The sequence below is a fragment of the Dromaius novaehollandiae genome, chromosome 5 (assembly GCF_036370855.1).
Source record: "Dromaius novaehollandiae isolate bDroNov1 chromosome 5, bDroNov1.hap1, whole genome shotgun sequence".
Classification (NCBI taxonomy): domain Eukaryota; kingdom Metazoa; phylum Chordata; class Aves; order Casuariiformes; family Dromaiidae; genus Dromaius; species Dromaius novaehollandiae.
Genome location: NC_088102.1, coordinates 22006989 through 22034169, shown reverse-complemented (window position 1 = coordinate 22034169; position 27181 = coordinate 22006989). Strand labels below are relative to the sequence as shown.

General features: G+C 36.8%; 1 long non-coding RNA gene across 1 annotated transcript in view; it reads right to left on the bottom strand.

Moving 5' to 3' along the window:
• Positions 1 to 7245, bottom strand: part of LOC135328462 (uncharacterized) — a 46029-nt gene extending 38784 nt beyond the window's left edge. Inside the window, exon 1 of the long non-coding RNA XR_010389349.1 lies at positions 6931 to 7245. This is a non-coding gene — a long non-coding RNA (uncharacterized LOC135328462). The remainder of the gene's footprint in view (positions 1 to 6930) is intronic.
• Between the last annotated feature and the right edge of the window lie 19936 nt (positions 7246 to 27181).

Below are 27181 nucleotides of genomic sequence, written 5' to 3'. Positions count from 1 at the left end.
TGTAGTTCACTAGAAAGGTGTTTTGCTTTTTGTCATCTTTAAGGCTTGGCGATAGATTTCTCTGTTGCTACAAGCAAGACCCCTGCTACTATGAGGTTGGGGCTGATCTACCCAAATCTGAACACCCACATCTACTCTAGTCCTCTTCAGCTGCCTTTATTACAGTGGAGACAAGTAAGCGTTTTTACAATGTGATTTGTGTCTTTCTTATAGATGTGATCCATCTATATATGGTTAGATGAAAACTGCACACCTAAAAAGTGCCTATTTCCTCTTATTTCCCCATTTGATATAAAAGGAGATAAGGATATATAGCTCAAATGTAGCTCTGTTTATCATCAATGACTAAAAACAGATTAAATGGATCCCTCCTTCAGTCTGAATTTGTGCTTACTGAGTTCCTCATCCTCACTCAAATCCAAATGGTTGTCGCAGCCTTGCAGTCTTGGTTGCTCCCAGAGAAGCACAAACTTCCCTCCCCTACAGAAGGCTCCTCATAACCTGCAGGAAGCAATGAGGACCAGGTGAACTGCTCCTTTGCTCTCTGCTGCCCTGCCGTAGGCTTGGAAACCAACCCCAAAAGTTTGCAACACCATGTAGTAAAATGTAAGCAAAATTATCAGACAGTCCTATCAACTATTAAACTCAGATTTTATTATTCTCTGTAGAGTTTGGCATCACATTATGGGCTTCTTTTAATTAGATACACATTTATGTTAATTACACACTTGCAGTTACCTAATGTTTAATTACTATCTTGAATCCTTTGGCTATTGCTGAGTTCATTAAATGAATAGGCATAATGATTAGTGTGTCTCTTGACAAAAACAGACTTGTTTCAGGTTTCTTTCTTGTCTCCTAGACCACCTAGCAATGAGATTTCAGATTCTTGCATTGATTTTAGAATGTTTATTAACAGAAACATTGAAAAATATACAATTTAGTGGTAATTATGATCATATGTCTTGACAGATTCTGTATTTTTTTCTTTTCCATCTTAATTTCACCAAGGAATATTTCCATGAAAATGGGTTCTTTTTCATAAAATGGCCCTGAACATGCTACTTCTGTTTCCCACTAAATTTTCCATTTCCATTTTTCCATTTTCCAACTATTCCAGTATCAGAGAGAGTCTGGGGGGAAAAAAAAAAAAAAAAAAAAAAAAAAAAAAAAAGCTTTGAAATCATTAGACTGTCAGACTCTAATACAAGTAGTTGGGAATTTTCCAGTGAAAATGTTTGAAGATATATATTAGGGAATGTATCAATTTCTCTCAGTTTGCATCTATTCCAAATGTCTTATTTTAAATTTCTCTCAAAGATACCTTACCAACATTTTTCCTGTTATCTCTTTGGCTTTCAGCAGCCTTCTCTGGTCTTTTTCATTCACAGAAACACATGGCCACACAATAAAATAAATATGCATCTTGCTTTTGCAGCTTAAGCCCTGGAAAACTCCGCATTCCACATAGTTCAGGTCTTTGGCTGGCTTGTCATACTGGTCTGTCATTTGAGTAAGAGTTTCCGCTGTATTAGTCACTATATAAAATATAGATGTTTCTTTATTTAGTCAAAAGGAAGACTGTTGTGCTCACCAGCTTCAGTTTCTTTCTTTATAGGACATATTTTTTTACCAGGTCATCCAAATTAAAGTGTGTTAGGAACATGTGCCCATAGAATATTTTCATTTTTACATATTTGGCATTTTTTTCACTCTTCTCTCATCTCCTTGCTAGAATAGCTTTCCCTTGTTTTCTGTGAGCTAAGCTGTTGATACTTAGTCTCAATTTTTTTCCTAGCCATCCTTTATCTTCCTGAGAGGAAAAGTTTAACTTTTAAGGTCTTTCTTTCATGATGGTTGAGATGCTACCCTGACTGCAGGTAAATGACTTAAATCCACCCAGAATGCCCAGCTGATTCAGCTTTTCCCTTCAGGAAACCTTTTGAATATGCTTCCTGTGAAATTCCTTGATAACAGGCATACAGCCAACACAATATCCTCTGGAAAATGCCTATTCTACTTCAAAGTATGTTGTCCGTTAGCTTCATGAAGCTGTAACTTCCTGAAAAATCCTCTCCCTTCTGCAAAGGATTGATGTGGAGGACTTTCAACATCTATACTTTTCTGTAGGGAGCACCCAAATATGGAAAAGGCTAGTTTCTGAAATCAGAGATATTATTGTTCCTGGTATAAAGCTGCATATATGAGTGAGGGTGAGGGGAGCAGAGGGGACTTCACTTTGCAACTTGTTCATGTGTTAATTTGAGTCAGCACACACCACCAAACTACCAGAACTAGCCCAACTGTGGTTCATTTGAGTGATTCGTAAGGTTAAATGTAAAGAATCAAATTCTAAATTCTAAACATGTTTAATAAGGCTGTGCTTGTTTGCAATCAATAGAGCCAAACCAGCTGATACTGAGGCCCAAATTAATTAAATTCCCAAAGTGTAAATTGTTAAAACTACAGGATCATTCTACAAGCCTTTATGATGAGTACTGATAGCTGAAATCTCATGCTAGAAGATGGTGCACTTGATAAAAACTTCGGCCTTGCTTTGGGGAAGTAAGAATCAGAGCAACAATTAAAAAAATACCACCCATTATACAAGGACGATGTTTAAATGTGACACAAGAGTGCATGTTTAGTGCAACCCAAAACGCCGGTCTGGGCTGAGCACCCAGGTGGAGCAGTCTGCAGCTCCTGTCTGACCCCTCAACTGGGTTTCGTTTCTTCAGAAACCAGGGCACAAAGGATGGGGGAGGAAACACAAATCCAAGTGTTGCTGTGTTATGGGCGTCATGTTGCAGGAGACTGTGAGCCCAGAAGGCCACCTAGACCCTTTTGGGCATAGCCAAAGTGAGACAACATATAAATGCAACAAGGTGAACTTCATCATAAGGAATGAGTCTTTGTCTATCACTTTCTTCCCCCACACAGAGAATTAAAAAAATATACTACAAAACAATACATTGTCAGTGATAGTAAGAAGCTATCATACTACTGATGGTTTTTGCCATTATATAGGGCTCCTTCAGTAACGGTACACAGCAGTGTTTCATAAAATGCCATTCCCATTTGGTTCTTTACTGAGATGTGAATATTTCTTTGATGCTGTACGGTCATTTCCATCAGTATCTCTGAGTGTTTTTCATGCTGAAGGGTGAGTCTTTAGACATTTCTGACGTATCTACTGGTGTGAAGAATATAGATGTATTTTCCTCTAATACAGAAGGGGAAATGTCACAATCAGGTTATGTCTTTTACAAGCTGCCAACATGAGTTCATAGGGACACTGGGCCAGATTCTACCATCCTTACACCAAACTAATCATAAAATGTTGAATAAAACATGTGAGATGAAAATAAAGTGAGTATTCACACTAAGGAGAGTATTAACTTCAGTCATCTGATTTTAGGTTCCTTCAGAAGGCAATTGAGAGATCCTGTGTTAACCTGTTGCAGATGGTAAATCACAGCAGGAGCCACTCTTTCTCCCTTGACTGTAGCAGAAACTAACCTAATTTAGGCTGTGGTTTTACGGTCACTTGAAGTCTGCATAAATCTCCATAGCCACAAAAATGGACAATCTGTGCCTCTTCCCCCGCATGTTGCACAAATCCACATCTGGGATGACTAGAAACTGACCAAAGAGGGGAAGAGAAGAGTAGTTTTTAGCCATGTCAGTTCCCAGATCCTGTTCACCAAACAGCTGCATGAAAGCTTTTGCTGACAGAAGGGAAGAAGTGAGAACTATCAACCAAGGATAAGAGAGAGGGGAGACTGCCTCTTTGGGCAGCACCATGATTTTATGCTCTATTACAATGAATGTGAAACCAGGGTGTTAGTTACCTATAGGCAGTATTTAACGTTAGGACGTGTTAATAATGTACGTCTTGGTAGATCTGATTATGGAATAAACTTCCAAAGGATATGGAGCAAATCTAGTGTTTCATTACACATTAGGAGTGCTGCCAAATCTTCACCCCTGATAAAAGGCTTCTACCTGAAACAGTCATATTCATGATATAAATCAACCTTGCTCATACCTGAACTATCAAAACATTTCATGCTAAGAAGAGTTTCTGTAACCCTGCAAAAGAAGTGCCAAAGGCTATAGGAGTTGCTGCAGCCTTTGTGATCCAATTTATGTGAAAAGTATTCAGATGTTACAGAGCCGGGAAGACATAGTACTTGCTCCTACTTTCGGAGGAGTGACTCACAAAACATTCCTCAGCATGTGAGAGCTCCAAAGGCTCTCACAATCTGTGCTTAATATTCAGCAGTGTTTTACAGATGTCATCACTGCCTCTGTTGGGCTCGGTTTGGGATTTTTGTGGTTGAAAGCAACATCTGAGCATTTCTTGGTTACACATTGCTGTTAAGGAGTTCAGGCCACTAATCTATGGTGTTCACAATGCATTGGAGGTCCTCAACCTATTACCTTAAATTCAGAAGACAAATATCAGAAACCTGTAAGTCAGAATTATGCCTTGAAACTGGAGTACCTATACTTACTTGAAGTATCCATACAGCTCATCTGCTATGAGGAATTATAGCTAATACCCATCACTATACAGCTAAACAATGGATAATATTGGAGAATATTTTCAGTGTGGAAAAAGCAAAGTAACTGACTAAGGTATTGACCCTGCAAAGAAGCATTTTATGTAAGCTGTTTTGCTGAGGAATGAACACAAGAAATCATATTTGCACAGTATAAGGAAATATAGAGTTTTAGATACTGTTCATCTGTCTTCCAGGCTCTGAGTTCAATAGCAGAATATAGATCCTTTTTTTCAGTCCTTACCAAAAGTGAACTCATGGTTAAAATTGCTCCAGCTTCAAACATAGCTGAAGAATTTTTATATATAAAGAATTTTTTTATTATCCTCAGCACTATGCTTTCATCATTTAGAACCAAATCCTTATGTTTTTACATTTTCCTCCTTATTCCTTCTTACTCCCATTACAGAAAGTGTGATTTTTTTTCTACCCAAAGGATTAAGTTTTAAAACAAAGTGCTTGAGTTGGCCTATTAATAATAATGTAAATGTTCAGCCAGTAATGGAAGAATAAAACATTAGCCCCTTCTCATTTCCCTCAGAGAGCTCAGCAGTCTTAATTTTGTATTTGTACCCTGAATTCTTGAGCTGTTCTGAATTTTAGCATCCAGTGATTTTGTTATATTCAGCCTCTTCTGCTTCACCTAGTGCTGGATTCCATTTATTTCATTTATGGTAACATCTAAATCAAGTTTTAAATTGATGTAGCACTCTAAGCTAATGGCTTTTTTCAGTATTTCTTTATACTGTGTTTATACAAACTTAAAACAAACACAGTTTAAATTCATATAAGTGGATGAAGCATAAAATAGCTACATGACAGATAAAGAGAGTAGGAAACCAAACAAACCTTTAGAATAATTAAGTGTTCATGTTGAAATATGCTGTTATTGTAGGAAGTAGAATGGTAAATCACTTTAGAAATCCTCAGAGGTGAATTCACTCAGAGCTATTACAAAGCCAGAGTAAAATACATACACACACATACCCTCTCCCCCCACCCCCATTTTACAGCATCTGTTAGTAACCCCAGAATTACCCACAGAGAGGAAGCAGTAAAATAAAACAGTATCACCAAGGAACAGTTATTACCCTATAATAACAAGGTAGGTGTCCATGATCAAAATGCACCCTTTAAATATACAATTAATTAGAAAATTCAGGTAAAAAAACAGCCCTATCAAAATTTTGTCAAGACTAAAAACTGTAGCCAACCATTCGAAGATTTGAACTTCTGGACTCTCTATTGCTAGTTACACTGTCCTCAGCTGCTTTTGAAATCCCTAAGGTAAGTGGTTAGTTGTTGTTTTCTTCTTATTTTTCACATCTCACACTGTAACCTGAGGGTTACGTTTCTGGACAATTCAAAGGTTTATGGGAATGGAACCACAGAAGGCATATGGGACAGAGGGAGAGAAAAGAAGAAGGAAGAAAAGAAGAAAAGAAGAAAGGAAGGGAGAAAGGAAGAAAAGGGGAGAAAGGAAGGGGAGAGTACCCTGAACAGCATTACAACCATTACAGGGCTGTTTTGCTTCAATAGACAAAGTCCTTCAACATGCAGCGTGCTTGAACTTTCCATGATTACCATCAGTATGCTTCCTGCTGGGAATTTAGCTGTGCATTCTTTTTTGCTTCTACTTTCAATTGCAGTCTTGATGTACCGATACACAGATTATTCATAAATACTCAAAAAAGGAGATGATGTAAATAATTAGATTGGCCTGCAATTAGTCTGGATCTCTGTGTGCTTTTAACTAGCAAATATTAGCAGCATCTCTCTAGACACCTGAACTGTGTGCTTCTATTTCTCGGTACAATATATAAAAAATAAGCACTTCATATAATAGCTAAAAGATATAACAAAGAATAAAAAACACATTATAGAACAAACTATCAAAAAGAATAATTAAATCTGCTAAACACTTGGGAAATTTTAGGGTTTTATATTTCTATAGATGTCCAGAAGCAGCCTAATCAGCTGAAAATAAAACAAATACACCTGAAAAAGACAAACTAATTGCTAGCCAGTTATTTATTCGTGTCAAGGCAAGAAGCCATTTTATCCAATAATCTTTGTGATTTCAAAATAATATTTCTACACATCATCTATGAAGAGGGTTAGATACTTAAAAATGGAGTCATATCACTGGCTAACTTCATGAAGATGGTATAAGAGCAAGGGACTCTACCACCCAAAAATTGAAGGATCCCCCCTCCCCAGCTCTGGATTCACAGGCTCTCTCCTAGAGCTATGTGCCTACCTCTGCCCTTCCTTCACATAGACAAAACATGGTAGTTCCATACAACTAATAGACCAGAAGTCAAAAATCTTAATGAAGGCCTGGGAATCCAGGCTGAAGTCTTACCTGTGCTTGCTTGAGCTTTTACTGGCATGAACTATGAGCGTGCTGTGCCACTGGGCTACAACATAAACCAGACTGAGTACTTCTTGTCAAAGATGACCCATTTCGTAGCTTGATTAATAATTGCTCTATGGTCCAGTCCAGTGACAGGAGTTCTCATCAAAGATATAGAAGACAGTTTTAATTACTTTCCCTTTTGAATATTTAACGATGGATATCTATTTATACACCATGAAGCAACTCCAATAGGTATGATGTTAATAAGGAATAACTAGGGATTTAGAATGCTTTGCAGCACAAGACTGAGATTCCAGTCCAACTTCTGGATTTAATTAGGCAGTAAAGAGACTGAACCTTAATCTTTCATGTCCTGTGAGTGCAGAAACCACTGGACTGTAAGCTGTTCTGTGGCACATAAGATGGAATCATCTTCTTTTGACCAAAAATGCCATTTTTGTTGGAATGTAATAAGTTAGTGTGTTCTAACAAGAGAAAATTCATTTCATCTATGATAGCAGGATCATATTTTTCTGGACTTCCAACATGTTTGTTCAGTGTTGCCTGTAAAGAGCCCTTTGGCTGAACACTGGTATTTCCTGCCCAAACATAAGCTCGAATTTGTGTTTTCCTTGGGGAACAGGAGGAGTTTGCAATTGGAATTGGGCATTGAAATAAACAAATGCATTACAATGCTTATAAATCGCTGTTGGATTAAACAGACACTATTTTACATTACATTTAAACACTTTATACTGTACTTGCTATAAGAGGGAAATGAGCTTATGACCCTTGAAACATGTCTGATTTCCTACAATTTATGCTTAACGGATGGAAAATAATGGAAGCTACTCCAACAGGAGACATTAAGAGAAGATTTTCCTGTCAAGGTGGATATGCAATTGTCCAGGGCAGGGTCTTCAAAATTAAAATAGGTTTCTTTTTTTTCTTTTTTCCCCCAGTATTTCAAGCCCATTTTTCTGCCTTTGATGCTGTATTTAACCCTTTTGTTAGTAAGAGCTGAGCTTTTTTCCGTTTCCTCCCCATAACAAAACAAAATGCCACAGTTTTAATATTATTTACTCCTCGGAAGATTTGGATGATATAGTTGTCCTGTCAAGACAACAGGACAGACCCTATCTGATTCTGACTTTAATATTTTATGAACTTTGCAACTGACCTCTTCGTGGAAGACAAAACAAAGTATACCTGAAGTAGGCTGTACACAAACACATTCCTACATTTAATATCACTTTTTTGTATTACTGAAATTTATTATCACTGAGAATTTATTATCAGTCACTGAAATTTATTATCACTGAAATGTATTATCATGTTTCAGGGCACTTTACAGAGAATGAGGTACCTGCTACACATATAGAAAGAACACAGACCTATTACCTGGTGAAAACATCTGGTGAAACATCTAGTCTAAAGAGGACATCTGGCAATCTTTTGTAGGTGTATATGAGAAGGGCTTTGCATTTTCTTTGTAAGCAGATTCTATAATGCCATTCTTGCAGGAAAAAAACAGATTTTTCTATGTGGCAGATTATTTCCATTTGTAGACTCATTGGTTGCTAATTCATAGTCATAGAGCAAGTCTCCGATAGCTGTTTTCAAAAAGCATTATCTATCAAAGACATTGCTTTCCTGGTAGGCTTTGTTTAACTGAGTCAGTCTCAAAACTTCTGTTTCCCTCACATTCTTTGGAGCTGTATTACTCTGACAGGGCAGGCTTTGGCAATGCGTACAGGGAGCATAAATAGGACCAGATGTGATTAGCTATTACAGTACCAAAACCCCATCATGCTTCCTTTCCATGAGCTGAGTGCCTTGTCTGTCAAAGTACTCACCATTATCAAAGATGGGGAGGATGAGGGACATCTGAAATGTCAACAAGAAAAGGGAATAAATGTCCTTTTATTACAACTTAGTTCAATTGTTATTAATTATATTCAGTCAATAGCAGCAATCTGATCATTCTCATATTAAAAAAAATGCTAGGACAAGGTCAAACACAGGTGGGTAGGGAATGAAAAGTGTTTTATGCATTTATTTTAAACCAGCTGTGCAGTTCTCACATACTTTGGTAGCATTATGTCTGATGATGCTTTGCTGAGAACTCGAACCTGATGATACAGCTCGACTCATTCCATCTGATGCAAGTACCTAATTTGTTTTGCTGCTCACTAATGTCTTTTGCCCTTTTTGGTCTGTTAATCACAGAATCATAAAATAACTCTCAGGAAGTCTCCAGTCCAAACTCCTGCTCAAAGCAGGGTCAGCTACGAGATTAGACCAGGTTACTCAGGGCTTTATTTGGTAACATCTTAAAAACCTCCAAGGATGGAGATGGCACAACGTCTCTGGGCAACCTGTTACTATGAGAACAGATAGGTGGCTGCTTCAGTTTGCACAGTAGGCTTTTCAGCAATACCCAGTTATTATCCAAGAATTGCACTGTATGCCTTTCAGCAACACCTAGTTATTATCTAAGACCTACACACATTACTCTGCAAACAAGGCATGGACATAAGGGAGATTGAAGCTGAGCATGGTCTCGCCTCCATGTTTCAAATGCATTGTAAAAATTTACATATATCTGTAATACAACACAAAACCTAGGCAAAACTGCCACATCTTGGAAAAATGTCCTCTCTCCGTTGGGTTATTAAGGGGAGTTCAGGCAATGGCTTGAATGTAGGCAAAACTGGACTCAGTAGGAGAGCGTAAATGAGAGATGCTTTAAGTTAAGACTCATCTGTAATGTGAATCTACTCTCCAGTAATCATGACAAGAGATTTTACTATGAGATACTTATTTAACTATGAACTTAGACAGAGCCCAGGACTTTTCTGCTTTGTGATACCTATTTTGATTATTTTAAAACCAATATTAGTGGTTAGTAATCTGTGTTACAAGCACAGCAAATATTAAGTTCACACAGGACCCTTATAAACAAAATCATTGTGTCTTTCCCCACACTTTTAGAGCTCCTAATTTATAAATACATTGTTTCATTTTCCTATTTTTGTTCTTGTCAGTTTTATGTGATGGGAGAGGGGAGAGCTTTTTAACAGATAATTCAACTAGACAACCGCTAAGTTTTTTAAAGGCTAAAGAATCCTCTGTAAACATTTAATCAATTTTAAATTTCATTTTAAATTTCTGCTGTCAGAGACTGGTTTGAAACTGTTACAACTTATGTGGTTGACTGACATCAGTTAAGTCAACCACATTCCATTAGCAGCACATGAAAGCAGTGCAAGAGGATCATGAATAATAATTACTATTATGTAATTTAACACTTCTTCTCATCCATGCATTTACTGATTTTTACATTCTCATGCCACCTGTTTGATCTAACTATTTTGAGTCAAGAGAAGGGTGTAAGGAATTCCCTTAACTTTTAAATCTTGATCAGTATATTTTTTCCAGATGTGAACCCATATAAAGATATGAGAGTCAAAATTCTAACTAGATGTCCTGAAATTTAAAATGTGAAGTTATTATAACATTAATAGAGCTGTATAATATAACAGATCTCTCAGTCTAAACAGTTGAACTTATATACTGGAGTAAAGAAGATAAAGATGACACCACTCATTATAATGTTATATTTTTGGGGGGAATATATTGTTGGGATACATTGTAAAGACAATACAATAGATATGTTGTATTATTATATATGAGTGAGCAGATGTGGGCTGAGGTCAGTCTGTATTTACACGTGAACAGGAAAACTACCTTCTGTGCCTTGATGAGGAGATGTAGAGATATGTCCACAACTAGAGTAAACTGTGAAACTACCCACTCAAGCTTTGACTGTCCTCTTCAGTTAAATATCTGCCCCCAGGTGCTATTCTTGGCTATGTCACAGAATCTTCTATAATCTTACCCAGAACGATAGACCTGCCAATTCCTAAATGTCTATCTGAAGATTATTCAATTTCAACTCACAGGGAGAGTTCAACCTCCTGTTATAGAAAAATGCCTTAAGAACATGGCTAGTAAAATACTACAGATGTGTACAAACTTCAACCACTTTTTTTCAATCCCATAAATGGGCAGTGAGGTAACATTTGAAGAATTCACTCAATCAGAAGTAAAATGAGAGGCAGAGACCATTGTGGGGAGAAAGGAATGTGGACCGCTCCTTTCCATCTCAGCCACTTATGGGCATGCAAAGGGACCACAAAGTGAAAGAAAAATAATGCTAAGCTACCACATTTTCCAAAGCCAGGATGTAAGAGATTATAAGAGGTTTAAGGCAGGGAAGACAAGCCCTCTGTCTATTCACGGCCTTTTACATTCTTCCTTCCCCCATTTTTAAAGGTACCTGCTCCAGGCAGGATTCTTCTAACCCATCTCTAATTAATACTTCACCTAATCTTCTTGTAATTCTGCTAATTGTTCTCAAACAGGCGATTTAATCAACACTCTGCTAACAGGCGAAGCTTTATTCTCTCCACTGTTTTGTGCTTCGACACAGGGAGAACTTAGGCAACTGTGTCCCAATTGCTTTGTTTCCATGTAATTTAACAGCAAGATGTTATTTTCTCATAAGAGGTGCTTTGAATTTTTACTGCTAATGAATAAATTAACTAAAAAAGGTTAATCTGCCTACATGTTTATGAAACATTATGCAAATTGCTCTCAAAAAGGTTTAATGGTAATTGAAAGCAATTGAAAACCATGGTACATTTCACTCTATTTTAACTTTTTTTTTAAGTATACAAATTGCACTCATTTAAAATTTTACAGATGTGTAGGGCACAAGATCATTTTTATAAGTTTAGAGTAAAAGGGGAATTCTTATGAATTTTCAATTTGCTAGATTTCAAAGGTTATGGTGATTCAATTGAGGTTAGAGCAATGAATTGGAATGGACGACTGTGGTTTAATATTTTAATTACTAAACCAATAACATTGTTTTGACATATATTAAAAAAGTTGACAAAATGTTTGCCATACCAGCTTTCTAGAGAGATGGTTTAAGATCTACTCTAGGGTAGCGTGCGTTCACAGGGGCTGAATCTTGCAGCTGTGATGCAAACAGCTCCCACTAAACTAAAGGTTAGTGCTCTGAATAAGATGGCACTTCTTTAACACTTAAGTAAAAGTAAGTCTCTCAGTTTCCATGGTTTTGTTCCAGATTCAACAAGGGAATACATTAGATCTGGTCTCAGAGAGATGCAACATGTTTAGAAGTACAAAGTAAATCCAGATTTTTGCCTTTATTGACACCCCGTACTGTCTCTTTTGCTGCAAAAGAATGGAAGATAGGAAGAAAGGGGAGAGAGAAAAGATATTACAGCAGAATTTGGTCCTATAAATGTTTGTAAAACATATTCATGAAATGCAATAGGTCTGTACGTGAGGGTTTGTATTCAGAAAGAACAGGATAAAACAGCTAGTCTTCTAATTGTGAAAAGAGATACCCTTATGGCTTAGGAAACACAAATTTGCAGGTAAGTGCCTCACATTTATTTCATTGCTGTATTCCCTGTTTAGGTTGGATTTGAAAACAATTAGGATATTTGTTATATAGGGGATGATATGCATTTCTAAAAGACAATAATAACTTTACCTTGGAAATCAATGCCTGATTGGCATATCAGTTAAAATGTTTTATGTATTTCAATAAGCATTTATGTTTTAGTAACAAGATAAAAATAATTTGTTTGTTTTTTGGTTTAAACTTTCCTAAGAATTTATAAAAAGACTCAGAATATTATAAAAATTATTTTAAAAAATGTTATCAATCTTCTTTCATTAATATTTTTGGAAAAAAATTTCTCAATCTGCTGTGATTTTTAAAACCTTTCCTTTTTGATTTGATAATTTTCCTTTATTTTAACTCTTTTTTTTCCTGTCATCCTTTATTTTCCCTACATTTTCCTTTGCAGGCAGAAATTGGTGAGAAGAAAAGTGAAACAAAAGAAAAAGAAAATGATGAAAACAATAGTTTATTCTGAACATATTCAGTGTGAAGTAAAAGGACATTTATCCACATAAGAATGCCTTTGGAAATTTTCAAGCACCTCTGCTTGCAACTGTCTAGTTCAGATATCAAGATCGATTTGCTACATTGAATGCTATTTAGAGCGCTGGCTTGTATCTATTTTGGAAAGTAAGAATGGTGCGAAATGTGAGTTCATAGTGCATGTGGTCTGAGCTGACTGCCAACAGACTGAATTTTAGGGGATTGTCTTTGATGTAAGAGCTGCTGATTTCACATGGTCACAGTGCAAGTCGGCAGAGCTGCTGAAGCCGGCGCTGTGCGGGCTGAGAGGGAAAAGGTCTGCTAGCCGATCGTTCTTTACGAGTGGCCTTTCGCTCTGAGATTCACTTCTTTCTTTGCTTCTGGTAGGCCAAAGCTGCTGACTCCTGCATTTCAAACCTTACTGCAAGCATATCGTCCTCATGTGATCTTTTGCTGAAGGGCAGTTTTGCTTTCAGAATTGCAGTAATTTTTGCCATTTCACTTTTGCTGTGAGCTTCTGCTACTCACTATCATTTGCAGTGGAGAATATTTCTCATTTTCTACTAGTATCTTAAATAACTGACAAGAGATCCTTGAATTCTTTTACTTTCTAGTATGTTTTTATCAACAAATAACCACAAACTTAGGAGTCTTTTTGCTGTTGTTTCAGGCAACCACTGTAATCTCTTTTGAATTCTATCTCAAAGTCGTTGGCGTTCTTGCTCCCACTTCTAGGCAATGACTTGCACAGCTAAAACTCTCTCATATTGTTTTTCTGATTTCTCCCATAAACATGGATATTTTATATCCTTTTCTTCCTGTACTTGAATAAGTTTTATAAATCACTGATGTTTTTCTGATTCTCCTCACTTCTAGTCATAAAGATAAATCTTTTGTCCTCTAGCCTCTGCTGTTTGTTTTTTTTTCCTGCCTTTATAAATTTTGCTGTCCTTTCCCCTCATAATTCCAAACTAAGTTTGTTTGAACACAGGGGATCAGAAATCTGGTTAGAAAGAGTAGATCAAAATGTTTCAAAGGAGGTCCTAGAAGTACATTTAATAATGTTATTAATACTTCCCTTTAATTACCTGAAATACCTCACCTGGTGTGTATAATTTGGACAGCGATAACTGAATAACTCAGATTGAGGGAACAGATCTTCATTTTCAGCCTGGGTAGGTTCCTCTGTTTCCCACATTGTAAAGAGCTGATTTGTCTGTGAATACACATTACAGAAGACTTAGAGCTGCTCAGACTCACAACATCTTGTGAGGCAGGTGGTGAGGATTGCTGGAGCACTTCCCACTTTGGCAGCTGCCACACACCTTCATCCAAGAGGATAGAAGCGAATAAGAGTGTTTGAGAATCAAACTCCCAGCTTTTCATAGGGTAGATAAGTACCCAAAGGGCTCTCTTCAATATGTAGGCCTTCACATTTGGGGCATGAGTCACCACAGAATAATCTTTCTTATAGAACTTACAACATTTTCTACTCCTACCCATGTCAGAGAAATACCATATGAGAAAGCTTTCTTTCAGCAGTTTTTTTCCCAGAACTGGCTTGTGGCCAAATGTTCAAAGTTCCACATTAGTGCAAAAAGCAGCCATGTATTTCTCTTTTTTTTTTTCAGGAGAAAAGTTTACCTTGTTTTCTGCTCGCAGTTCAGATGACTTTGATCGAATATATAGAAGCCGGTCACCTGGTCACTCCTTCCTCCTTTATGACTGTCTGGAAATCTGGCAGAAAAAGATACTCACTTGCTTCCAAATCATGAAAATGATTTGGGGTTTCTGCTTTATGCTTCGTCTTGTTGCAGTAAGCGCAATATATTGCTCTCTCTGCTTTCCCAATAGTTAACTATATCATTAGTCATTGCTATAGCAATGCAGCCCAAGAAGCAATTAAAGACTGTAAAAGTGGTACTGCTCAGACCATGATGACTGTTTTCCACCCATTGCAGTGTTTGGCACACTTCAGAGGCAAGAGAGGACATGGCCACTTTCCACCTGAAGACCTGGGCAGAGGACCAGACCAACCCACTGATTCCAGGTGCAGAGCATGGAGACATCAGTGACTCAGTTAGCTATATCTAACCATAGACTGGAGTAGTGACCTTATGACTTCTAGATCACCCTTCTTTCGGAGCTTTTTCTGCTTCCGGTAACAGGAGACCTGGACAGCAAATAAAAGCTATTGGAGAGGTTAGTTATACAATCATAAATAGATAGCATATACCCTCAAATATTTAATAAATCTGAACTAAAATATCAGACTTTCCGTCATCACTTCTGATCTGACTTCTTATCTCACAGTCCTCAGCAAGACTAGAACTTCAGTTGGTTTGGACTATTTACTGCCAAAATGTTATTTTTTTAATAAATGAAGCTTTTTTCAATTCATAGAATCAGAGAAAAAAGTGCCTTAGTTTATCTATATTTTTGTGACTCAAAAAATGTTGAGCATTTTTTACTTTCCCTCAGACCTGAGAACTCTTATGCCAGTTGATGCCCAGGGGAAAATATTTACCTGGTGTTATAATGGGAAGCCTGGCAGGTTTAACACATTTCTCCAGTGTTTGCCTCAATTAGATCTTGTTTCTGTTATTGGACACATTTCAGATAGTCCTGACCATCGGCCCCTTGTAAACTCACATTGCTCACAAAGTTACCCAGGACAATATTATTGCAGAATGATTTAACGGTCTCCAGATACGGCATATTAGCAAGGCATACAAAACTCTATAAACTTAAGTATGAATGATTTATATTTTTATAGGGATTAGCAAAGTGATTTGGGCAAAACAAGAACCAGCTAAGGCTCAGACTTTTTTTCCAGATTTGAAGTTGATCAGTTAACTTCCCATTCATATTATTGGCTTTTTCTCAGTGTCTTCCTATTTTCACTCATACCTCTAGCAAATCTACTGATAACTTCAGTGGGATATTACTTGAAAAAAAGATTGAGTATAAACAGGATAGAAGTAAAAAAATTTCTTTTTTGGAGAAAACTTGCAACAGAGAGAGAGAACATCTGTAAATATGATGGACTCATAAATCAAACCTTTATGTATATTTTTCCCTATTTGTAAATAATACTCTGAATCAAATTCAAGTAGCTATATCAAAGGAGTGACTTGGATACCTAAAAGAGGAATTAAGTGAAATACATATAAACAACAATAAAAATGTATACACAACACAAAACCAAAACATGTACAATCCCCACTTCCCAGTGTGGTTTAATTCTTGGGGCGTGGACTGTTCCATGCTAACCAGATAATTCTTTCCTATAGGCCTGATGGGGCTCTAGATGGCACGCAAAGTGGCACCTAAATCCCTTAATCCTGTGAGTATGTCCAGCTTACATTTCTGTCACTGAATTTGGGACAAACCATCGACTCACAGCTATTGCCACTAAATGCAGTACTAATGATGACACTGTTTGACTCCTATATAATAGTTCTATAACCAGAGACCTCACATGGGAGTGGGAAACTGTTTACCTTTCTGAGTCCCCTCAGAGTGGATATTTTCAACCTTTCAGAAGAAGACTGGGATGGAGAATGAGTTCTCATTTAGGTGTCTAAGGGATCTGACTCTGAATTTTTGTTTCTGCTCTAAGACTTTGGCACATAAGCATCTTTCAGCTATTGTGGTGTTAGATGTAGTGGCAAACCGTTCCTTGGCTCAGACTCAAGAGACAAACCCCTTGGACTTTACAGTGTTCAAAGTCTGACCTGGATCCCACATTCTTAAAAAAAACCTTTTGATCTCACCTGTGGCATTTCATCCCTAAAAATGGAGCTAGCTTCTCTTTCCCTCCATCCTTCTAGCTTCTGTTATGGACTCAGCTTTCACAAAGCTAATAACTTGGCCCATAATTTAAAAAAAACATGCATGGCATAGAGTTCTAACTCTGCAGAACGTATTTTACAGATACATTATGTATAGAACTTAAAGCTAGTGTAAAGTATGCAATTAGCTCTCTTTAAAAATCTAATGTACAATTAGTAAGTATTTCACAGTAACAGTCAATACAAGTAAATGAAGCTAACAGTTCAGTGTAATCACGCATCAGCACATCAAATGCAGACAGATCAGCTATATTAAATGGAGTAATTTTTTTCTGCTATTGATTTCAACGGAAGCTGTGTTTGCTGACCTACATATGCCACGTTGAACTTAGTCCATAGACATTACAAGCTGTAGGATGTGATGTTTGAATCCAGTGATCATATTCCAAATGAGCATCAAAGAATGAATTTGTATTTCTGAACATTTAGGACTTCAGCAACCCACTAGCAGCCTATTAACAATGTGGGTCAATAAAAATAAATTGAGATTTTTGGAATTCTGTTTTTCAGAAAGTCAGACATGTCAACACAGAGAAGTATTTTTTTTTTTTTTTGAGTTATTACACTTGATGTTTGGTGTGAAGCTATCTATCTTCACAAAAAAGGCAAATGAAAAGATAGAAGAATCCACCATCTTGCAACTGAAAATCTGCAAAGAGCGATCAACGTATTTGATTCTAATTTCTCTTGTGTGTTGTAGTAAAGTTGGTAGGCGTGACTCACTCATGACTTACACTAAACATGCCTGTGTGAAACTGGCCTAAGAGGGGAATCAGATTTAACAAACTAGCACTTGAGAGGAAACACACACTCTGCTATGCTACTGTGCAACCTCTCCCTCTTCCCTATTGTCTTTCATGTTATATTTAGGTGATCACCCTTTTAGAGCACAACTCATCATACTTAGATCTGTCAGAAAGCTATCACAATGTAAACAGCAAACAGCAGCAATATTAAATGTATGCTTCAAAAGAAATTCCGGTTTCCTCTGACACATTTATGGTGCTGTCCCTGTAATCATGGAGTTTCAAAATAATTGCTCCAACAGGAAATCTTACATTATAACTTGAACAATCATTTTGAAAACCCAGTCACCTGAGCGTTATCTGCATTTTAAAGAAGATTGCCCAAGTATTAGTCTTGCATGAAAGTTAATTTTCCTTCAGGTTGAACTGACAGAAACTTTGGTTTCCTTTGGTTACCTGTGTTCCTTCCCTGTAGCTCACTTGGACAGTGAGTAGATTACTATTCAAATAAAAGCATATACAACATAAGAAAACAGAAGGAAGCAGAAGGAAGAGGAAAAACACTAAGAATTCATAGCAATGTAATGGCACCATATTCTTGTCTGCTTTACATTATAAGAGTACTGTGCTGAACTGTCAATAGTTTTTTATATGGGTCTAGAGCCTAAGTGGCTTCTGGCTACTCCAGTATGAACTTAAATAATTTTTAATAAAATATGTGCAAGGGATAGACTGGAAAACAATGAAAATGATGAGATTTTCATGGCCACATAATAGTAAGTTATTTGATCTCCCTGAAATTCCAGATGCAAAGCAATTCCATTCTCATTGTAGGATGTTGCCCTGCAGCATGTATTAGAACTGTCGCTCTGCTGTTTCACTTCTAGTGCATTACATATGTGTACAATATAGTTTTGCTCCCCGAGGTTGTTTTGCTCATTGTACAACCAACACCCTGAGGGCTAACACATACAGTTGAGGAAATATTATTTTGTCAATTTTGCTATAGAACTCTATCCAGCCATGTGATGAAAATTTTGGTTTACTATCCTACTTGTGCATGTGTTCTTTCTCTGAAACAGATTATTTTAATCTTGTTCATTTTAAAAGGCCACACCAAGGAAAAGAAGTGGAAATGTCATCTGTGAATAGCATTTTCATGCTGAGTGAAAAAAGGAACAAGGAAACAAAGATGAGTTAACTTTTTTTAATCTGCAGTAGGCATTGTCTGCATGACTGAACACTGCAGTCAGTAGTAGAAATGCTGATATCCAGATTTATCATGTGGATGAGTTCAGTTCAGATACCCAAATTCATCAGTTCTGACATATTTGAAATAGCTGAAACCTCTAAGTTTAACGTTATGGACTCCTGTGCACTGTATTAGCTTAAATGGCCAGTTGGTATTAAGTGTCCCTCAGCTAGGTCCTTTTACAACCGTTTAACATATATAGTACCCTCTATGCTCTCTGCCTTATGCTCCAGTGATAAACACAAAGCAGCAGGCTATGTTAAAGGTTAGCTTGAGATACATCAATAAGGGTAAGTCATAAATAGAAGAAAAAGAACATGATGGAAGGCATCCATCTTTAAGATGAAAGGCAGCAGCCATCCAATATGCTCAGCTGTAGTACAGGATTAAAGAAATGGTGCATGTCCAACCCAAAGTGCCATGAGATTTTCAATATTTATGTACAGCATCTGTAATTCCATTAATGACTGGATCTAAAAGTTTCCCTATCAAAAAAAAAAAGTTTGTTAAGAATTGTGTTTGCATCTGAAGGAAGATGGGCTGAATTGAATATTCACTTATTTTAGACTTTAGTCTAGATTAGAGTACAAGTGCCCTAACCTGATGCTTTGACAGTTTTCTTTTTTTTTCCTTTTTTCTTTTATCCAAATGAGTTAACCTTTTTGTAAAGAAACATAAAAGGTTGTATTGTGTTGTGTATTGTATATTAGACATTGCTAGAGGATTGTTCTTTTGAAAACCAGTTAAGTATGAAATAAGAAGGTCAGGTGTATCAATGATTTTGGTCAGTGCTACTTCCTTGGGCTTCCAAAAGGTTTATCTAAAAATAATGCATCTGCAGCTTTAGAAAGAATTAATTATGCTGTCCTTTTAAAGTGTTTCACTTAGTTAAATGATCTTGAACTTCTGAATGTTTCTTAGATAACTATTGGTTATGTAATACTGTCAATTACAGTGGCATACATTAAAGATCATCCAGGACAACAGTCGTGATGGGGCAATGGAGTTGTTCTGACTATGGCATAGCCTCTACAACTATTTGCAACATTTAAAGCTAATACATGAGAGGCAATGAAAGAAAACGTCTTGGATGGATTGGGGATAGCCTGAAATATAAAATGATTGCTTCATCTACACTTCTTTATTTTATTTACAGTAGTGTAACTCCATATAATTGCTTTATTATATATAATTTACAACCTTAGCTTTCATGGAGCATACAAGGTATTCTAATGAAATCAAAATGACTAATTTTTTCTCTAACACTGTGTTGGATGGGTCAACAGAAATTCCTCATCGAATATGCACTATTACACTGTGGAAGCAGTTTTTCATCACCTCACCCTTAATCTCCTGTGTTAAAATAATCTATATGATATCTGAAAATAATATAATGATAGCACATCTTGAATAGGCTTCCAATATCTAAATGTAAGCCAAAAGTTCTCAGCTCCTGTATATCTGTTGTAGGCTACCCCATCTTGTAAGGTCTTATACCTGGGAAATACAAAATATGCATCTACACCCTTCTATGGGGTTCATTTGGACAATCACAAGATTAGCTTCCATAAATTCTGTAATCATCTAGCTTTAGCTAGTAATGTTATAAATTACTGACAATCTTATCAAATCATCACTCCAGTCAATCCTTCCACTAGTGGACAGTGCACCTTGTGTCTGTGGGCTTGTGCCTTAGGAAATATTGTGATGCAGTGACACTTTCACAAGTTGGCAGAATAAACTACCTTAATTTTTTTCATCAACATATATGAATGAAACATTCACAACATATTGATGATTCAAAACACGTTCATGTAAAAAAGCTTTGGAAACAAATAGAGTCAGCTATGGTGCTTGCCTTCCTCAGCTGACTACCAATATCTAATGGCTGTCAAAAAATATTTTGCAAAAGAATAGTAGAAAGATATTCAAGACAGTATAGTTACAGAAAGGTAGTAAAATTTAATTCTTTTTGGTCTACAGAAAGCTATTTATATTAATTTCTGAAACTGATTATGAAATCCATGGAGACCCAAAGCTTCAGATTGTGCAGTAAAGATGCCAGCATGGCAAAGGTGTTTGAAAAGATGCCTTGAACTACTTGACATTTCACAATTCTGTGGAGTAAAAAAAAAAAAAAAGATTAATATAAATGATCAGTCAACGTGGGCTAAATTATTAAGCCTGTCTAACTATACCGAAAGGGGGACACAAAATTAATCTGTAAAAATTAAAATATGTGAATAAAATCCTGTTAAGGAGAATTGGCATAAGATCTGTCTAATAACAACCCTAGCTACTTCAGATAAGTGATAGTTATTAGATAAAATAATAGCAGTGAATCACAGAATCTTGTAATTGGAGAACAGAAACAAAATCATTAAGGAAAAGAGCTTGCATAAAACAACTGTTCCAAGAACCAAAAGGGCACTGAGAATCCCAATATTTTTAATTATTACATATTGGAAAGGTCTGAGGTTAATGCATTAGACTCTCAGTAGAAACAACATCATTTAACGAAGCAATTCAGTTGGTCAGTGGCTTTATGTTCTCTCAATGAACAGCCTGGTATGATATTTATTTTCAGAAGAATGGCCAGCACTTATGGAAAAGTTGCTTTGAAAAATAATATTGGAATCCACAAATCAACAATTTCAAGGCCAGGGGTAAGTTAATTAAGGCCTGAGGAGATTACAAATAGTGGTAAAATCTGTGTTTGAGATAGTGGGAAAGGTTAGGAAGAGAGAAGTATATGAATGAAGAGGATGAGGAAAAAAGGAAAATACTAAATCAGTTATTAAAGGAAAGTATGTTGTGTTTCTCCCCACAAATGCTAGTATAACCCTATCAAGGAGGTAAAGAAGCTAGATAGTCTAGTAAATAATGCGGAGATCTATATATATCTGTTACTTTAAGTCTGAATTCAGACTCTCATCTTAGTTTGACACAGAGAAAGAAGAAAGTGATAAGAAAATAGGCTAGGAAAGGCTTGTAGGCAAATATAAATAACATAGAAATGTTTTATTAGACCATCTAGACAAGGAGGAGTACACTGGAATAAATCAATATCTACATAAAAGGAAAATCCCAGTCCCAACACTTCCTTTCTTTTATGTGATTTTTCAACTGGCATTTGTTGAACAAAAAATAAGGCAAACTGTTTCAGGTTTAAATTCCAGTTCATTTCAATAGTCCCTGAGGGGTACTTCTTTTGGCATACATGTCAAAATTAGGACATTTTGTCTTGTTTTTCCTGTGATATGCCCTAGAGAGACTCAGAAAGAAGTGAGAATCATTTGGGTCACGCACTACTGTCCAAGAATCATATCAAGCCAGACAGTGCTTGTTAGAGTTAGTCATGGTTTCATTGTGAGAAACATGTATTTTTTAAAACAAATCTATATAAACAATATATATATATATAAAAACCCCAAACCTAATATATCCAAATGTAGAGAAATGTTTAAAGTAATCTGATTCTGGTATGTCCATTGCACCGATGGAGAAGAACCTAAAAAGGATGTTTTGAAATAAAATGCTGATTTTTAGTACAGTCTTTTGGACTGAGGAACCTGATGTTGTCACTTTTGGAATAATATATATTTATAAGAGCTTTCAGGCCTCTTTGTACCATTGAATGTTTAGTTTGTTTGCAGGCTCTGGGGCAAATGATCACTTAAGCTAAATTTATGAGAGTTCAAAGTAGCACTGTTGATCCTGACCTTAAGAGAGGTGGATTTGGTACTAAAGTGGCCATAGAAGCTGCATTCTTAGCAAATAGTCTTGTGGCCTTGTGAATACATAAGTTTCTATGTCATTCTCTGTCCAACAGGGCAATATAGAAGCATAGCTATGGCTATATAACTGTTATAGTGGTCACCTTGGAGTCAGTGTTAGCTAATGGGAATTCTAGCTTTGCAGAAACTTTCCCATATCAAATATACATGAAGTCTCTTGACATTCAGAATCCCACTAAAAACCTTGACACTTTATATTTTTATTATTACTGTGAGCATCTGTGTGTTTCAGATGGATTTAACACATTTCAAGGTAAGCCATGTAAAAGATTACCCATTTGACTTGGTTTTAAGAAGCACTCTCAGAAAAGTCAATGGGATTTCATTGTAACACAGTTATGGACTTTGCCCAGTGATAGATAGACCATAATGTAAACTGAGTCCTAACTGAAAAGTTTTATATAAATATGAGACAACATCATTTTTTTTCCCCGAAGCTTCTGCAGTCTTATTATTAGTCCATTATTTTTTCTCTCATTAAATGATATACGTGCCTATATATCACTGAGATTATTTTTCAGCTGGCTGCCATTACTTGCTGAGGCCCATCAGGCTGGCACCTTATTCTGTAAACTGTGAATGTGATAGAATCTCTCTTTTGCTTCTTTCCTTTTACAGTTTTCCAAAAGAAGGATTTATAAAGGCTCAGGTTCTGTCAAAGAGGTTTAAAATTATCACCTCCCTTACAAAACAGATATTTTTAAAGTTTCCAGAAGTCGCTTAGACAAAGCTAGAAAGCAGTTGTGACAGGCACTCAGACTTTTTTTATTGTTTCATTTTTCCCATATGCTGTGTCAATGGTTCTGTGTATACTTTTATACCTGTACTGTTTGCTTGTTTCATGTTGTATTGAGTGATATGAAACAAACCTTCTGTAAAACAACATTCTCTTTTCTAATTCTTAGTCTCAATCTTAGTTATACAGAACTTCCACCGGGCATGGTGGCAACTCCTAGTGATGTACAGAATATACAATACAGGTTTGATCTGTGCATGCATTTTTAAATCCTGATCAGAGACAAGACATAATTACAAGCTCATGTATTTGAGATAAAAAGACTGACAAAAACATTTTGCTCCTTATGAAGAAATTTTGAGAATATTTTCTGATGATACACTCACAATAACTTAATATTCAGAAGTATGTGAAAGTCCCTGTTACACATGAGATATTTAGAAGTTATTATTGTTATGCACAGAAAATAAATCTCAGCTTTCATTACGACTTACTTTTATTTTGCATTAAAGAAAACAATACAAGAGAAAACTGAAGGGAACACTCCATGGCAGAGTACAGGGCACCTATTCTTGGCTATGCTGCTTCAATTCACAAGATGTCAACTACCCCTGAAAACCTGGGCTTACCAAAGAGTTCATTAAAGTGAGACCAAGAATTAACTTGTCTCCAAATCCCTAGCCAGATTTCCTGTCAAATTTGTGAGCAAAAATCACACCTTTCAATACTTGATTTCTGTGTAGCTTTCCCAGAGCGAAGGGAAACAAAGTCAAACAAAGACAAAGAAGAAATATGACCCTTGCTATTGACCTATGCATTCAGCCACCAAGGTGATCAGGGGCTGGAGCACTCGCACTGTGAGTAAAGGCTGAAGGAACAGGGCTTCAGCTGGGAGTAGCGGTGGCTTTGGTAGACCTAACAGCAGCCCTGCTACTGCTGAGGAGGTTGTAAAGAAGACAGACCCAGGCTTCTCACAACAGTGCAAGGTGGGAGGATAACAGCATAAATTGAAACAAGAGAGGTTCAGGCTAGATATAAGAAGAAACTTTCTCTCCATGAGGACAGTCAGACCGGCTAGACAGAGAGGGGTTGTGCAGTCTGCATCCTTGGAGGTTTTCAAGACCCAACTGGATAAAGCCCTGAGCAACCTGGTCTGACCTCCTAGTCAAACTTGCTTTGAGCAAGGGATTGAGCTAGAGACCTCCTGAGGTCCTTTCCAAACTGAATTGTCCTATGATATTCCTTCCCTGTGAAACTCGGATAGACAGCTGTTTTAGGAAATCCTCAAGTATATGTCACTTCTGGAGACTATGTAAGAGGCCTGATGAGCTACTAGTTCAGTTTGGCAAGACAAATGCTGTACATGTAAATTAGCAATTCTGGAAGAAAAGCTGGGAAAATGAAATCCAAAAATACAGATTAAAAAAACTCCAAACCTCTTGGTATACAGCAATAAGCATAGTCTCAAAGTTCATTCAACAGTTTGAAATTCCCAAATGGCATAGATGCATTATAGCTAATTTAGATTATTTTACATTTGCTTGGAAATATATTGGCTTTTGCATGTGTTAGAACATATCTGAATCCCAAAGAGCTGACAATCTAAAATATCAAGACAAATGAAGTGTGAGTGAAAGGAAACATTATTATGTCTATTGGTACAAAATTGAGGCACAGTGTGATTTCATGAAACAAGATTGGCCACATTTTGTGACAGTGGGGACTGGTCTCAACTTGTCTAAAGCCCAAGCAAGTGTCTTAATTGCAATCACATTCATGTTTTCTTTACAGTTACCTATGCCCATATAAAAGAAACAGCACCTCTTCATTGGTGAATACACAGTATTAAACTGAATTTATTGAAATAAGTGCAAGTGTGCATACTCTCTAAAATTTCTACCGAACTTCTCATGAAACACAAACAAAGGGGTCTATTCTTCCCTTTTGAAGAACTTAAAATCTATACACCCAGCTCTCATTAGTGTTAATAGGAAGTTATACATGTAAATCCCCTCCTCTTCCCTAATATCAGTGGTGGAACTGATGCCAAAGTGCTCCATTTTTTTTCTCACTGATCGTTTTCAGATGTAGCATAAAACAAATCTCTAGAACTGGAAGAAGTCAAAAGAAAACAAAAAATCCTCACTTTCAAACTAGTGACTGGGCTGTTTGGCTTTTTTCTGTGCTCACAAAGCCTTTTTGTTTTCCCAAGAGTGGAAAAAATCATAAACCCAAAAATAAGGTATTTCTTTCCCCACCCAAAAATCCCACTTGAAGCATGGCTTTATTCCCTTTTTACAGTGGTAGAGTTTATAATGAAACATTTCCTTGCAAAAACTGTTTCCGCTCAACTATTCAAACTGAAGTTTATGCTATGCTCCACCAAACCTCTTTTTAAATTCCATTTGTTAAATATGACATTTCCCCTAAAACCCATTGATTAAAATCCTGTGTTCTGCAAGCTCAGTCACCGCCTTCTTTAATTTCTCAAGGAACATTTCAGCCTATTCTGGGACTTAGTTTTACAGCTGATTTTATGATTTTTCTATATGAGACAACAGCAGAAGATGGATTTTGCAGCATAGCTATGGAAATAAATACCCTCCTTTCCTCTTGCCTCACACACTTGAACACGGTCTATGTTTATCTTTAGGAGAGCTTTGGGATCAGGTAATGACTCTAAAATAATGGATACTCTTGAGATGCAGATTTATAAATATCCACTGCCATGTAGGTTGTCCAAACCCAGATAGAACTAAAGCTCCGGTTACCCTCATTTGGCTCTGGGTCAGGTATTGCCAGAGCCACTCTTGGGCATGATATCTCTAAGGGAAGAAGTGGGTGGAGATGATAAAGCTTCACACAGAACCCATGGTGTGAAGGGAGGTCTTGAGTATTCTCCAAGTGCAATTCACCTGCAAACTCCTCTTAGATCTACCAAGTAGACCTTTCTGCAGTGACCAGAGCCATGCTTCATTATGCATGGGATGGAGATCGGCTTCCAGCTCAGCCTAAAGGTTGGCACTGCACAGCAGTGTAGATGCACCCATTTGTTCCATAATAGGAGTGTTTCTATAGTTTATTTTGGAAATGAATTAAACTAAGCAATGAAGAAGTTTTGAGGAAAAAAAATCACCAGGGGACATAGTATGGAACAACTAAAATTTGCATGGTAGCTAGTTCTTCACTAGTTCCCAGCATAGTTAAAGGCATAATGTGTCAGAAGCATTTCTTGGAAATGCGTCATTTTGCTGCTGGCCAGACAGCTAAGTAGCTTCCAAGGTTGCACAGTTTATCTGGAGGCCAATCACAGATTGTCCACTTTAAATATTCCAAAGGCAAGTGTTTTCTGCAAATTATAACTTAGCTCCAAGTTTAATCCTCTGTTATTCTCTCAGGATCTTCAGGTCTCTAGTGGTGTTGAATTATTTGTTATAAACTGACAAAAAAGAAACCAACAACAAACCTAGAAGGTCATTGGGCAAATAAACTCTGCCTTATTGAGACGGGTAAACTTTAGCTAACTTGTAAAGCATCACTATACGGAAAACAGTGGAGTAAGTGAATTCATCTGTCACTTCTGAAAAGGAGTTTTGGTATCACTGCTTCAAGGCTGAACGTGGAAATGCTGATTAAATGACCGTAATTCCTCAAGGTCAGGACATGGCTGAGAGGAAAGGAAAGCTGTGATCAGAAAATATAAGGAACAGAATTTACAGTGCTGTGGCAGCTCAGGAGGATTTTTCATTCTCAACCACCCCACAAAAAAATATAAATAAAACAAAAGAGGCTAGGCAGTTCTCTAGGCATCTAGATTGTCTAATTTCTGGTTCCATATTGAGGTACTGTCGGTTCACTTACAAAAATCTGATTTTACTGTTCT